The 13,820-nt window shown below is 34.9% G+C and overlaps 1 protein-coding gene across 2 annotated transcripts in view; it reads right to left on the minus strand.

Annotated features, from left to right (window-relative positions):
• The window catches only part of LOC106469421 (dnaJ homolog subfamily B member 6-like), a 62,101-nt gene that overhangs the window by 37,919 nt on the left and 10,362 nt on the right, over window positions 1-13,820 (minus strand). Inside the window, exon 2 of one of the 2 annotated variants that reach the window (XM_022398641.1) lies at window positions 10,439-10,532. The exons of the other annotated variant lie outside the window; for it this stretch is intronic. The gene's annotated coding sequence lies outside the window, so the exon portion shown is untranslated. The remainder of the gene's footprint in view (window positions 1-10,438; window positions 10,533-13,820) is intronic. 2 annotated transcript variants of the gene reach the window in all.

Genomic DNA, 13,820 nt, shown 5'->3' on the forward strand with positions numbered 1-13,820 from the left:
GCTAAAGTTTCGTCGGAACGAATTTACGGAAAGTTAACTAACGAACGAAGACGTAACAATACAAATCAGCAAATCACGCTGGATTTACAATTATTTGGAATTAGAATTTAAGCATTTTAAAATCTATATGATACGAAATATACGCTATACAGGAGTAAAATCGTGGTAGTTCTAAATGCCATTGATATATGTATTTCTATCACCAACCTAAGTAACTGTTTGTTTAGTAGGTCAAAGAAGTTAAACACGGAATAATGTATTTTGCTTGAGAAACACATAAGATACAGTTCTATTCCGAAATAAATTCAAAAGTTCGGTTTTAGCACTTCATTTAAAGTATGATTTCAAATTAACTTGTTGTTAACCTAACTAAATGAACCACGTATATATTAACAAAAAAACGAATATAATCCTGTTAACTGAAGAAATAAAATATTTCTATACACTACGCTATACAATTTAACAATACTTGCTTATAGCTCTTCATAACTACTTCAAAACATGCAGAAGTGTATAAACATAAAAAAGTACTTAAAAACTATGCAGTATTGGATGCACGATCTGTATTTCACGAATTCTTAAAACTGTAGTTGATAGGTAGTTATATTCAGTTCCACTAAACACAGTTCCGATAAAGGCTAAAATTATTGTAGTTATTCCTAAATATAAAACATGGATATGTATCAAAAGAAGGCAATGGAAGAAAAATATACAGACGTCAATTTATGATTTTTATTGTGCTGATAATAATGGCTTGCAATATACTAAGTATCAACCAATTCTAGACCATGACAGGAAAATAAAATTCAGCAACTGTGTGAAATTACTCAAAAGGTTTGATAGTGAAAGAAGACATTTTCTGAGCTTATAGGTTTCAGTACCATCAAGAGACTATTTTTTATTTACAAAACAAACAAAAGAAAAAACCATTTAATCATTCTTGTCATTAGACAATAGTATTAGGCCTATTATAATTTTAAATACTACATTCGTTATCTAGTCCCTATGTATCATATTCATTGCCGATAACATGCTTTGCTGAATCTAGAGCTCTTCAGGCTAGCTGTAATACAACAAACACAATACTGGTCGGAACACTATTTGTATAAGGCATCTGTTACAACAATTGTTACCATGTGAATGCCTTTTATAAGTCGACAAACCAGGATTAAAGTAAATTATTCTTGAAAATCCCTAAAGGACTAGATAAATCATGTAGTATTTAGAAAAATAATAGACCACATTTTGGTGATGACTACGTCTTTGTACATTCAGATCTTGGTGAAGAGGTGTATAGCATGATCGGTTCATAATCTTTTCTCCTGGAAACTACAGAAAACAGCACTGGTTTTGACTAATCTGGGGGTAAATCTCATTGTCAAGTAGCACATTACGGGAGAGAATGTTGCCCAAATAGCAGAACTTGTTGACTAAATTCAGAGAGATGACTTCACTCTTGATGTCTGGTTGAGTTTAGGCTGCTGCATCGCTTCTGCTTTTTGTATAATGATGATGAGACCAAATCTCCTTGCTAAGATGGCAAAATGGTCGATAATGTTTTGGATGTCAGGTAGTGTGTGTCCAACAAGTACACAGTAATCAGCAAATAGAATGTCGCGGATTTGCAAGATTGTTGTTTCTGTTCATGTCTAGAGCCTTCTCAAATTAAAGATACTTCCACCAGTTCTGTATTGTATTGGGATCTCTGTATCACAGTCTTGGAAGGCAAACTGAAGCATCACGGAGAAAAAGATGCTAAACAAGATGGGTGCCAGCATGCAACTTTACTTGATGCTGTTCTGTATAATGGATGGGAGGGAATTTTGACCAGTTTGAGTGGATAGTGTTGGTGATTGTCTTAATACAAACCACTTTGTGAAGGACCTTCTATGTACCTTCTCTGTTGACAGTGTTGAAAGCTATAGTTAGAATTATGAACATTGTGTAGAGGACATTGTTCTAGTTCTGGGATTCCTCCTGAATATGGCAGGCTGTAAAAAATATGTCAGCTGTCCCATGACCTGGACGAAAGTTGCACTGACTCTTTGGAATAACGTTGAAGCAGATTTGCTCACATAGATGGTTGAGAATTATTCTGGCTAGGAGCTTACCAGCAATAGAAAGGAGTGATATGCTATGATGGTTGTCACAGCTTGATCTGTTTCCTTATATTTATAGAGGTGGATGATGGAGCAAAATATTAAGTTTTGCAGGACAAATGTTTTCCATATCTGACAAAAGAGTTGGTGTAAGTGCTGGGTTAGAGCTGGACCACCAAGTTTTGGCAGGAATGGTATTAGCACCTCGTACATTGACTTATGACATCTGCTTTATTTCTTTGGAAGTTTCATCTATTGTAGGAAGCTAGTTGAGACTTCTGATGGCAGGTTCATTTGCTAGTTCGTTTAGGTGTAATGTCTGTTTAAAGTGCTGTTAAAGTGTTCAGTCAACGGTTCTAGGATTTTGGCTTTATCAGTAAACAGTGTGATGTCACTGCTGGATAACATAGGACTTATGCTGGAACTCACAGGACCACAGGTCATTTTGAGGTTCTTGTAGAACTTCTTTATGTCCTACTTGTCTGCAGTTGCCTGTAGTCCAATAACCATGCCATCCCCCAATTTTTCTGCAGAGCTTCGTTTTAACTTCTTGCTTAACTAAATTATAGGTCATTTTCTTGGTACTTCAGTTACAGTCATTTATCCATGTGAAGTATGTGGAGTACATCTTGCTTAGGAGTGAAGAAGCTTCTTTATCTTTCTCATCAAACTAGTTTTGATGGTTTCTGTAGCAATGGCTGATGATCTTATGAGCATATTTGTATATAGTATATTTCAGACCTGACCATTCCTTGTTAATATTAATATAAGCTTTAGGTGGTGAATAGAAAGCAATGTTGAGTTTCTCTTGTAGGCTGTGAACAACGTGAAGAAGATTTAGTTTGGAAGCATCTAACTTTTCAGAGATTTAGGTTTGTGCCTTTACTTCTGAGGCTTGAAGAAGAACTTTATAGAGGTTCTGACTATCCAATGATCAGAGCAGAAGCTCGTAGTATGGAAGACATGGGTAAGCTTGACCTCGATAAGGTGACATTGATGGACAATGATGAAATCAATTAGTTGTCAATGCTTAGATAGTGAGTATATCCAAGTCGTCTTGTACGTGATAATCTGCTGAAAATGATGTTGGTGAATGCAAGGCTGTGTTCAGAGAACATGGTGAGTAGAAGAGTGTCATTTGTGTTCTGTTTGCTAACATCATGTTTCACAAGTACTTTGCCCGAGATCGTGTAATTGCAGCCATTTTGTTTTTAATTATGCACAAAGCTACACAAGGGCTATCTGTGCTCTGCCCACCAAGGGTATCGAAACACAGTTTCTAGCGTTGTAAGTCTGCAGACATACCACTGTTCCATTGGGGGGCGCCTAGTAAGACAAGACTGCTGGATCTAGGGACTGACCTAAGTATGATGTCAAGACAGTCATAGAAATTATCCTTTGCTTCTTGACTGGATGTCAAAGTCAGGGCTTAAGCACTGACGAAAGTGACAGTGTGATTACCAGAAATACATGGATTCAGAGCCATTAGATGAGGGTAAATGCATTTTAGTATTGAGGTGAGATTTCTGGTGATTGTTACTTTGAGGGCAAATCCCATTCCACCTTGGTGTAGTTGCCCTTCAAGATGGCCTGTGCAGAAGAATGAGTAGCCACTTTTTGACTCTCTGAACTCAGAATTACCAGCAATGTGAGTTTTATTTAGTGTAACTATGTCCACATCGCATCTGGCGACTTCTTTAGCAAGAATGGCTGTTCCTTGTTCATGGTGGCTTTGATCAGGTCAAGAATAATCCAGTCATTCCAGGAGGCCAGTAGAAGTTTATGAATTTGGTGTTTATGACTGTAGGATTGGATAACCAGGAGGATGTGGTAATCCTTCAAATTGGGGTTGAGCAAGTTTTGTTTAAAGATCCTTTTATCTCTCCTTCTCAAGAGCAGTGCTGTCCCTGAATAGGGTAGCTCTGACTTTTCTCCAGTGCAGATGTGAATGGCCATCACATCCATTACCTCCTATGAGCAAGCTGTAACTAAGGACTGGCAGTGCTATTCTACACCCATCTGCACCATGGCAAGTTCATCACTGCATGGCTTTCTGAACTAAACCAAAGCAACCATAGTAACCACCACAGTGATGAGATTTCAATAAAAGAAGCTTGTGCAAGACCAGAAACTGATCCACCAATTCCACCATCTATTCCCTTCTGACAGGAGTGGGTCATTGGAAAGAGTGCAGAATGACCAGGTAACGAAAGATACCCAGAAGATCTTGGGACAGCAATCAGGGTCTAATATCTCCCTTCTTTTCTCTTGTACAAATGGCTGTTGGCTCCCATTGTAAGTCAGATATTTGTTTTAGTCCTGTAGGGTGTCTGTACATATCCTTCTTATCAGAAATGAGGCCTGGTGGGGGAGCCAGTTCAGTCGACGACAATCCAACCATGCATTGGGTAGAACCAGTTTAGAATGATTAGCAGCAGTATGCATGTAACATGACCTGACATAGAGAATAACCACTCTTGTATTCAATCCTGGCTGTTTCAACATATCTGTCATACATAATATAGGGTTTGCCACCCTAAAGACACCGTTTGTATAGTGTACAAAGCATTGAGTACATGTTACAGTCATCTAATGCTCATCTATTATTGGCTGGTAATTCATGTTTCACCTTGTAATTAAGCTTTTTCAAAGGAACACCAAATTTTTGTAAATAAGCTAACTTCAAGGGGTAATGATAACATCGTTTACACTAGAATTATGATTTTTTAAGCTTATACTAAGAACTGCCGTGCTTATTGATAGCTTATTCCTAAGTACTCTTAAAATGTCTTCCTGTCGTGCTAAAGCCATTGCAAAAACTTCACACATGTTTCGGCTAGCATGCAAAAAGAAAAATGAAAACTTTGACTCTTTTAGGTAATTCCCAGTTCTTCACTTTAGCAACACTTTTGGAATCTCAAAAGCTGCAAAACATTCGATAATGGCAATTGGGTGCTCAAATAAGGCTATAACTCAACTTTAGCAGGTACATATAAGCATAATAGAGGAATAGATTGAATGCAGCAGACATTTTTTTCTTGGCCCAACCCTTCATACTAAGCACTACGGTGCTTAGTGATAAAGAATGTTTTCCCTTTTCTAGTATATCACGAAAACAACGTTTTTGCGTGTATTTAGTAACCTTCTGTAAGTGGTCCTCGATTATAATTTTGGCTTATGTATATTTTTATGTTACGTCCAAGCCTTATAGATTAAACTGCAAAAAACATACACAAAAAACAGGTTTTCGAAGCAAATTTTCTGCATCATCAAATGTACGAACCTATGATTTTTAATTGTGATGGCAAAGGCAATGAATTTTATGGGGAATAGCAAACACATGAATGTATATCCTTTCGTACAAAAACGCTTATTACATTTTTGACTAATTTTACAAGTCGCTTATCTAAGGTGAAAAATATCAATAATATTGTATTGTATCGCCATCTAATGGATTGGAAAGATATTTTTTGACAAGATGAATTATTCTTTCTGCTCTGTTATTACAATGCAGTCTATGATAACTTCACTTTAAAATCACCACTCTAACTGTTGGTTACCACAATTGTATCTAGGGCTTTAAATAATTGTCCATTTTTGTCAAAAGTCCAAACAGGCTAGTTCAGTTAGTTTAGGACACAATTGACGAGACAAATCATTCAGTATTCTTCTCTACTGTGTTATTGCAATACAGTCTGTGATAATTTACGTAGAAATTGCCCAATAATATATTTGTGGCTAAACTCACAAGTATGCAATCTAGATCTATCTGATTATACCTTTCACTTAACTAACTTACTTGAACTACATTTTGGATGTGTATTTATAAATACCCCGACTGAGGCCTAGAACTTTCAACACACTACGAGATGTTATGATGATACTCGAGAAAATCTTAGAAGGTTCTTGTAACATGACACAATAATATGACAAGCGCTAATTCACAACTATGGAACTGTACAACGTATAATTCGCACATTTACGATAAACTATTGATAACACTAATGCTATACTTAAACTATCTAAATCATAACATTAAACTGATGTGTATATCTCAAACAGATTAAACTTAAACTTAAACAGATTTGTATATCTAAATAATACACTATAATAATTGTTCCACTAATAGTAGATGAGGAGTTGCAGAGACACAATTTTTGGAAGTGAAAAGTCTCTGTTTAATAACATTGTACACCATTACGGTTTAAGCACTGAAAACCAACGAAATGTTGGCTAAGCAATAGGCTTAAAAATTGTTATAAAAACAAGTTAACTGCAGATGAAAAAACAAACAAAACATCTATAGAGAATCTGTTTCTATAACAATTTTAGGCCTATCACCTGTTTCTCCGGTGGATCAGAAGTAAGCTTATAGACTCACAATGCTAAGATCCGGGGTTCTATTATCCGCGGTGAACAAGGTGTAGATAGCACATTGTGCAGTTTTGCACTCAGAAAACAATAACAACCTATTGGTTGCCATATTCCTTATGACTGAGAGCATCAGGTGATTGTAAATTTCTTGCCATCTAGGGGAGTTCATTTAAATTTAAACACGGCTTTTTTCTTTTTTGGGAGGGAGTAGGGTACGTTTTTAATTCATGTATTGTAAAATTCATTGATCACTTTATTTTATTAGTTAATCACGGACAGATTTGATGTGGATAATCGTTTGAGGCTGAGCCGCCAGGTAGTTAGGGTGCTCGACTCACAATCAGCGGGTTGCGGATTTGAATCCCCGTCCCACCAAACATTTTCGCCCTTTCAGCCGTGGGGGCGTTATTATGTGACGATCAATCCCAGTATTCGTTGGTAAAAGAGTAGCCCAAGAGTTGGCGGTGGGTGGTGATGACTAGCTGCCTTCCCTCTAGTCTTACACTGCTAAATTAGGGACGGCTAGAGCAGATAGCCATCGTGTAGATTTGCGCGAAATTCCAAACAAAAATTAAGTCTGAGCCTATTTCTGTATGTTTTACTTATTCCATAATAAGTTGAAATTTAAGAAATGAAAAGATGTACTAAAATGTTTTTTTTAAAATATGGATATGTCTGTATAAACACGTAATTAAAGAAACGCTTAGAAATAATGTGAAATATATTTCCACAAAAACTACTTCGATAATGTCGTTTGGGTATAATAATATAATTTAATTTTTAAAAGTCGCTTTTTTAAAATTCATTTAAAACGTTGTTTAATTAATGTTATAACTTGTACTTCTTAATAATTCTTTGATGTATTTGGTTCAAAAAATGTAAGTTTTAAAATACCTTATTTACCAATAATTAAAAAGACACGTGGGACATACTTTTGCATCAATGGTAGAGGAAAGTCTTAAGAACAAGTTTTCCTGTACTTATATAATTGTGATTTTATTATCTTAAAAGATTCAGGCTTAAAAAACATTATTATGGTTACTATTTATATTGTATAAATTTTTGTCATAAAAAGGCATAAGTAAACTAAACCTATGTTAATTATTTATAGATTTATATGTGAATTTGAAGATGTGTATTCAGGAAATGTGCATGTTTATCAGCTATTAAGCGCATTAACCGGAAATTAACCACTCAGTATGCATATTATCCAGAAATAATTATGCATGTTCAAAGTAACCGGTCAATGAGGAAAATGGTTTCATATATTTTTTAATTGCTCACAATTCTCCAGTGACATTGGCAATTATGCATAATACTCGAAGAATATGCAAAATCTCCGCTTATGCACATTCACTGTAACACGTATATACACGTATTTTTATATTGTTACGTCTCTGATCGTTAGTTAAGTTTACATAAAAATTCTTTCCGATGAAACTTTAGCGACACAAGTCCTTTCTTAAATAAAACTAGTTTATTCTTTCTCAATACAACTTTGAAACTTACTTAATTTCAACGGTCACACTATAAGTTAAATAAACGCTATAATTCACAACGAACGTCACACGCGCTCGACCCCACAATACGTCTCTCTCTGCCCGCTGTTCAATTACATTACATTGTTGCCGTCACTTCTTGGCGGCTTATATATACAAGAATACCGCATATCTAGTAGCCTCTCGAGACTTCAGGAAGGGACGTGAACGTTCGAGAATATGACGTGTTACTAGGGTCACGTGACCCCCGCTGTCATAACAATATAATTGGTGAAGTACGTTTTGGGCAAAATTCAAATGAAAATGAATCGTTTGAAGTTTCTATCTGGAAAGTTTCGAAGAACTAAATCCTTAGGAAATATTTTTCTCTCTTAAACCAAAGATAAAAAATAAATCCCATAAATCTAAATTCTTCATGTTTCTTAATAATTAAAACATTCTTAAGATTAAATGTGTTATGATATATAATTTTGTGTGACGTAGTATACAGTTGTATATACTTAATCAGTAAGTATCCTCACTCTCTAGCAGTCCTCCAATGGCTCAACGCTATAAACCGGGTGTCGATATCACTGGAGTGCACAGCACAGTTAGCCTACTGTCTAGCTCTGAGCTTAACAACAAACAAATGTTCCCTAGCACCTTGAAATGAAAAATTATGTAACTTAGACTGTTATTTTTAGGAAATCAATAAGAACAGTAAAATTCATAGACATTTATAAATATTATTTGTTATAACAACGGTATTAAAAGTTTTCATACAGTATTTCAGCTTTTTAAAATAAATCTACAGCACAGACAAAACCAGATATTCGTTAGTAATGTATAATGTTAAGTTTTTTAAAATCACAAGGAACATGTCAAGATTTACAGTGCGCACATAACAACAGCATAGTACCAGGAATATAAATTTTTCTAGGAATGGCACGTACATTCTCGACCTTGGTTATACCCACGCAAAAAATGGAAACTAACGGAAATAGCTTTACAAATATGGTTATCACCGTATTTGCCTTATTATGTAAAGTAGAAAAAAGGGTCAAAGAGACAAGGGTATTTATTTTTTTCACTTGTACAATTTTAACGATTTTCGAATTGATGTTTCGGAGAGAGTAAGTTTCTAAAGTGATGATTATTAACCCTTTTAACAGATTCGTTGTTACCTTTGTTAAGAACTTGGTGTGGTTAGAACTGTAAATATTAATCTTAAAAACTGAAGTAATGTGGAAAATAAGAAATGGAAATAACATTATATGAAAATGCTAAATGCTGAAAACCAAGCAAACTGTACATTGCAGCAATTGCTTGGCATGAATGCAGCATAATTACAGAGTGAAAATGTTAAAAATACAGCCATGTGAATAAACTGCATGGAATAAAACTTTAGGTGTTACACATAACATAAGACCAACTTATAATCATGTAAGAAGGATGAAAACACCTGAAATTAGACGTTGATACGAGAAAATTGAAAATATAACTGAAACTGTTTTATGGACATACAACCAAAAGTGTCCGTCCCCAGTGACGGGAAAAGTTTAAGTTAATCTATCAATTTAAATTAGTTCATAGACTTTAAAAAGGTTAATCGTGTTGCACTTTTGGTTTCACTCAGAACCAAAGCTCTGAGCTACTTATACCGCCAACAGAGAAAAGTAATTTTGTAGCATTTCAGTCACGCTAAGAGCCACTCAACAATAACAATGGTAAATCTACATTTTTTATTCTTTAAGTTACGTCACATTTTGAAATGTGAATGACAGCGTGATTATTTCCTAACACTTTAGTGTAGAATCTTCTGCTTGCGAAATAAAATTTGGCATCAACATTATTCATTCCTGTTTTCCAGTCATCTCAAAAGTGAATGTTGAGCTTTGCTTGCGTGTGCAGCTTTTCAAGTGGGAGACAGACAAACGCTCTCGGGTAGACACCACAGTTCGCAATATATATAACATCATATAAGAGAGATCTTAATTATACAACTCTACAAATTACAAATCAAATAACAGTAGCATATTATAACATCTTTTAATAAATTTAGCAAAGAGAAAATAGTGGTTTTTGTTATTATTTACAACTTTACAAATTACAAATCAAATAACAGTAGCATATTATAACATCTTTTAATAAATTTAGCAAAGAGAAAATAGTGGTTTTTGTTATTATTTACAACTTTACAAATTACAAATCAAATAACAGTAGCATATTATAACATCTTTTAATAAATTTAGCAAAAAGAAAATAGTGGTTTTGTTATTATTTCCAACTCTACTGACCTAGAACCATGATGTCCAAATACGATCAATTTTATATGCTTATGGTATTCAGGTACAACGTATTCCAACACCAAACTCTTAAGTGTTCGCAATAGTCAGAAAATGTAGTATGCTAAGCAGATAATAAATTCAAGAACAGACAGCAAAGGAAAAGAAATAACTGTATTAGAATGAATAAACAAAAATGTACCTTCATACAAGTTATCTGGGCTTTGCCTAAATTAGTCGGCTTCTATATTCTGTGTTAGGAAGATCTCTGGCTGCTGGATCTGCAGAAAGCACGTCTGCATGAGACGAAGACAGGTATCGGAATAACGGAGATACAACATTTTCAAATCAGACAAAATCCTTGTGCGGCATCCCATAATCCTAGATTACCTACGTCAACGATCCTTCATATTATACATTTCTAAGGAGTACGAACAACTAACTGATACTAACACGTGAAAGTTGTACAAGTGTCGATGTCACACCTTGAAATAAGTACGACCTCACTTCAGGAGGGCAAGACACAGAAGCAAGGTTAAACAAGTATAAGCCATACAAAAATCGTAGTAGTAACCTTTATCTAAACTGAAGGATTAGCGTAAGTCTACGACCTTTCCATATCCTGTTTATCTGGGCGCTAACTAACCACATGCAGAACACCTACACTAAAAATTTATAACCATTTACGCGAACGTACTAAATGAAGATATACTCTTCACAAGGTGTGGAGGGGTGAAATTAGCAGTTCTTTAAACTGCGACACACTAAGGAAAGATTTCTTAAAAATCTAAAGCTATGTTGTTCAAATCAAACTATTTTTATTGACGGATATTACTTTCCATATGGACCAAGAAGTTAAGGTATGCTTGGACTCTAAATTTCGCGTCATTTTACTAATCTTTCTCAAGTTTTCTTCTTGGAGGTTAATAATTACACATATTACTCTATTAGAGTATCTATCAATATGCTCGTACCTAGAGTCATTAATATTCACAGTTAACTTTTAGTTTTGTAAATTAGTAATTTCATACAGTAAAATAACATATACTTATCATTTAGTTTTTTATCTCAAATTACTCATAGTTAATACTACCACAGAAATCATTTGTATAATTATTTTTATTTTTTCTGAATTTATTCTTGATTATAATATTGCCACAAAAGTCATTTTTAATTAGATGAAACGTGTAATGTCCTTAGATTGTGACTTCTTTTCTCAATCGATGACATGGCCGAAAATGTTTATTAAGATAATTTTTGAAATACAAAGAACGTGGTCGAATACTCTATGCAGTTAGAAATAAGTAGGGCAATAATTAAATACTAATATATAATAATGCTAGAATTTGTGGTTCGATCTTTACTCTAGACACAGTGCAAATAACCAGTTGTTGACATTTAAAAGAAAAACATTAATTGTTTCCAACTTTGTGAGATGTTTAAACATGTAAATGCACATATGCATATATAAATATGGCCATGCAACGTTTCAGGTCTTTACTTAGGTCATCATAAGACATAAAGAAACGCCAGTTAGGCACAACAGAAAATATATGATCAAAAGAACGTTCTAATAGCACGAAGAAAAAAAACAACAACAATAAAATTAACCAACTATATTATTGCCTATTTAGAAACAACATCAATAAAATCAAAAATATTTACTTTTTGAAATAAACGTTCTGCCGGAAAATCTGTAGCCGATGTATTAGTTGGGAAATACGTTCGAAATGCATTATTACCATTCCGTTCATTAGAAAAATCTGATTTCAAACTAAATAAAGTTGATTTAGATATAGAATTTCTATCAAATTGTAAAATGAACAATGTTATACCCAAGTTCCCTCCCTCTAGTGGCTCAGCGGTAAGTCTGCAGGTTTACAAAATTAGAAATCATGTTTCGATAGCTACGTTGGGCAGGGCACATATAGCCCATTGTGTAGCTTTGTAATTAACAACAACCAACCCATTACCCAACATAAGTTCCCACATTTTAAACTTCCGGATTCTTACTTGCGTAAAGCTCCAGTGTATAATCAATGTTAAAAACACTGGCTAGAAGAGGAACTTAAATGAGAACACCAATATATAAGTCACATTACAGCATAGTTCAACACGCTTCATGATTTATATATTTAGTAAATACCCATGACGAGCAGTTCTCTATCATTACATTCTAGATATTAAACATACTAGATATATAAAGTCCAGTTAAGTGTTAGGTTCTCAAGATCAATCTTGCTCTTTACTAAAGTTAATATAAATATATTAATCGTTTTCTGCCTGCTGTAATCTTAGTTTTCATATTAACACCTTGACTGGAATACGAGTGTGAAAAGCTATGAAAATGTATAAATATTTGAAAGCATGATTGTAGAAAGGAAATTATAAGTTACGTATTCAGTCCCGGCGACAACATGTGCACTATAAGAAGGGTGTGGGGGTGAGGCTGGAGACATAATTTGAAAAAGATAACTAAAATAAACTCATATTCACTAATATTATACGTCACTGATTTGGTTGTTGTTAAACAGGAAACTATTGATTGGGTCGTCTGTGCCACCATTATTATTATGTTTAGCTTTAATTGTATTTTATTTTAGTTTTTAGTGTTGTATTTGTCAAATATTTTTATTCTAATCTGGAATCTGAAACTGTTTGTGTGTTTAGGGGGACACGTGATCTAAACTGGGCGAGCAAGGCTCCGATGGTTCGGGTCCTGTATATACCAATATAGATGCCCGGCATGGCCAGGTGGTTAGGGCGTTCGACTCGCAATCTGAGGGTCGCGGGTATCTGAGAGCTATATGTGCTAGCCATCTCTAATTTAGCAGTGAAAGACTAGAGGGAAGGCAGCTAGTCATCATCACCCACCGCCAACTCTTGGGATACTCTTTTAGGAACGAATAGTGGGATTGACCGTCACATTATAACGCCCTAACGGCTAAAAGGGCAAGCATGTTTAGTGGGACGGGGATTCGAACCCGCGACTCTCAGATTGCTAGTCAAGCGCCCTAGCCACTTGGCTTTGTCGGGCCCAGTTACAGTTACAGAGAAGAAAAATGTTTTTACCAGTAGTAGTCCCAAATTTGCCACCAGAAAAAAAATAATTAGCAATCACTTGTTAGTGCCTTCAATATTTAATATTGAGGCCTGGCTTGTGCTGTAGTTTCATTATTCAAAAATAGAAATAACTTTGAGTCCCACTTTATAGAAAGTAATTAAGAATCAGATCACGACTCTTATTAGACCTACCATAGTTGTGTTAGTATTAATACATGAAGCTAGGGCTATCTTCAATGACTCTCTTTGTCTCAGATTGTCTGACCTGACAGGATAGCTGTATGTGGCAGTGCTTCACCAGAGAAGCTGTCTGCGGACCACGTTACACTTTACGTGAAATTAGTTTGTGAATATAAAGAAACCACGAAAGCGATATCACTGCCAAGAACTAAAAACATTTATTCATTTTAACCCTAATTACCTAAATTTCTTCTACTACGTCCGACTACGTACACGTACGTACTAAAACTAAAACTTAAAACTTACGTTAACTAACTACGGTACCGGTACGGTTAAGGTAA

Source organism: Limulus polyphemus, unplaced genomic scaffold (genome assembly GCF_000517525.1).
Source record: "Limulus polyphemus unplaced genomic scaffold, Limulus_polyphemus-2.1.2 Scaffold96, whole genome shotgun sequence".
Taxonomy (NCBI): Eukaryota; Metazoa; Arthropoda; class Merostomata; order Xiphosura; family Limulidae; genus Limulus; species Limulus polyphemus.